This window comes from Triticum aestivum, chromosome 7B (genome assembly GCF_018294505.1).
Source record: "Triticum aestivum cultivar Chinese Spring chromosome 7B, IWGSC CS RefSeq v2.1, whole genome shotgun sequence".
In the NCBI taxonomy this organism is placed as follows: Eukaryota; Viridiplantae; Streptophyta; class Magnoliopsida; order Poales; family Poaceae; genus Triticum; species Triticum aestivum.
Genome location: NC_057813.1, coordinates 400,306,532 through 400,309,405, shown reverse-complemented (window position 1 = coordinate 400,309,405; position 2,874 = coordinate 400,306,532).

The following is a 2,874-nucleotide window of genomic DNA, read 5'->3' as shown; positions in this document are numbered from 1 at the left end:
CCTCACCTCCGCGCCCGCTCGGCCTCCTCCAGCCTCCTCCGGGCGTGCTGCCTGCCTCCAGCCCCGGCCGCCTCCGTCCCCGACTCCGGCGAGCCCAGCCCGCCTCGGTTCACGCGCCGCCCCGATCGGGATCTGGATCCACGAGGTTGACCCCGAAATTTTGCCTAAGTCCCGAAATATTTTACATTATCATGCCATGTCCATCGCATCATATCTCTGCATACATAGCTCCGTTTCGTGCATGTAATATGTCAAATTGTTTGCCTCAACGAGTACTTCATTTCATTTCATTGCATCATGTTCATTTGAGGTCATCTTGAATCCTGAATCTTCGTTGCAAGAGTGCTTCATGATGTTTTCTGCTGTCCGTTAACAGAACATGCCCATTTGTCATTTTTGCCATGATTGATGTGTGCATCCTATGAGGTTGATGTCTACATGTGTTTTAAACTATGGTATGTCTTATTTACAGAGGTGCTTACCATGTATTTTTGTGATCAATGTGGTGACTAGCACAAGCTTGCAAACTAGGCATCGTGATGTTGCTGATTTTAGTCCCTGTTCTGCTGTTATTTTGATGCCATGTAAACTTGATGCTACAGAGTGATCCATGCATATTTTGAGATACTTCCGTAAGGATGTTTTGAACATATGGTTTTGCTCTATCCATTCATGCCTCTGTTTGCAATTATGGAGTAGTCTAGCATGTCTTTTTCGTGCTCTACTTTTGCTTCAAAATGTTTCCTGGCAGATTGTTTACATGTTATTCAATTTTGCCAAGGTTATTGTAGTTGATCCTTGCATGCTATGAACTTGTTCTTGCCTTGGTTTGTTTCATAAATATGTCTTCTTGTTGATGCTATGCTTATCTTTTAATGCAATGACTTGTGGTGAGTGATTCAAGCTTGTTAAGTAGGGTACTCGCTGTTGCTATTTTGCTAGGCTGAATCTGTTATTTTGTGATGCTATATAAACCTGCTGCTACTAGTCATTCTATGCATAATCTGGAGATGCCCACTAAATATGTTTTGTTCTACATGTCATGCTCTATCCATCCATGTCCCTAGTTGCATTTATAGCTTGCTGTAGCTTGTTCATATCTTGCTCCAAAGTTGCTTGATAATGTTGCTGTCAGCTTGTTAACATTAAGTTCAGTTGTTACCATGATTGTTGCTAGTGTTCCATGCATCCTATGACCTTGATATTGCCATGCTTAGCTTCACAAATATGTCTTCTTACTGTTGATTGTCTTTCTATGCCATGTATTGCTCTGTAGTAAGTTGCACAAGCTCATCAACATGCCTTCATAATTCTGTTCCTGCCATGTATGAATCTGTATTATAATTTGCTATGTTTACATGGGTGCCATCATATTTTCTGATACTTTTTGGCTCATGGTCAGTAAGGGACTTTTGATATATGCTTTGAGTAGAATCATGCCATGTCTTGCTTTGTTATTATAAGTTCCTGTAACATGTTGTTTGATAGCTCTAAACATTGCAACCTGATGTTATTTTCTGCAAAGTCTGAATTGTTATTACTTGCAATCTTGCCACGTGTGTTTGAGCATGTTCTAGTGATTTTTGGAGATAGCTCAGTGTTCATGTTTTGTTATGCTTTATCTGTACATCATATCCATGTATTTTGTTTTCATGTTGAGGTGCTGTAGCATGTTGTTTTGATGCTTGCAATATGCCTAGTTGCTGTTTTGGACAGCTTGTCCTTTAAACTTGTATAGAGTGCATGTGTTGAACCGTTGCTCCGTTTTGAGTGTGCTCTATATGAAACTTGCTTAGATTTGCATGTAGTTTCATATTATCATGTTGCATCCATGTTTTGTGGTGTTTTGCTTGATGATTGTATGCATTTTGCATCAATGCCATGTTTAACTTGTTTTGCTCATATCTTCTAGGCCGTAGCTCCAAATCTAATAAACTTTATATGTAACTTGACTAGAATCTCATGTAGATCATCTTGGTGCATCTTAACTTGCTGTTTAACAACTTGAATATAAGGTTTGTTCAGATCTGGACCAACTTCAAAATTTGCATATGAGGACTTACCGGAATTGTTATATGTTGTTCCCGGCCTTATTTAAACTTGCCTTGATGTGTTGCTCTTGTTTGCATCATCTCTTGCCATGAGTAGCTTCATGTAGTCTTGTCTTGCATCATGCTTGTTCGTGCATTATGTCATGTCTATGTGTGGTGTGTTTACCGTGTTGTGTGCTTCTTCTCAATAGTTCCCGTTTCGTTGTGATCGTGAGGATTCGTTCGTCTACGCTTGGTTCGTCTTCGTGGCTTCTTCCGTTCATCTTCTTCATGGACTCGTTCTTCTTTCTTGCGGGATTTCAGGCAAGATGACCGCTACCCTGGATCTCACTACTATCATTGTTATGCTAGTTGCTTCGTTCTATCGCTATGCTGCGTTACCTATCATTTACTCTTCAAACCTTCCAAATTGCCATGAACCTCTAACCTTTGACACCCTTCCTAGCAAACCATTGTTTGGCTATGTTACTGCTTTGCTCAGCCTCTCTTATAGCGTTGTTAGTTGCAGGTGAAGTTGAAGATTGCTCCATGGTGGACAGGATTTTTGGTTGGGATATCACAATATCTCTTATATTATTGTTAATGCATCTATATACTTGGTAAAGGGTGGAAGACTCGGCCTTATGCCTGGTGTTTTGTTCCACTCTTGCCGCCCTAGTTTCCGTCATACCGGTGTTATGTTCCCGGATTTTGCGTTCCTTACGCGGTCGGGTGATTTATGGGACCCCCTTGACAGTTCGCTTTGAATAAAACTCCTCCAGCAAGGCCCAACCTTGGTTTTACCATTTGCCTCACCTAGCCCTTTTTCCCTTGGGAGTCGCGC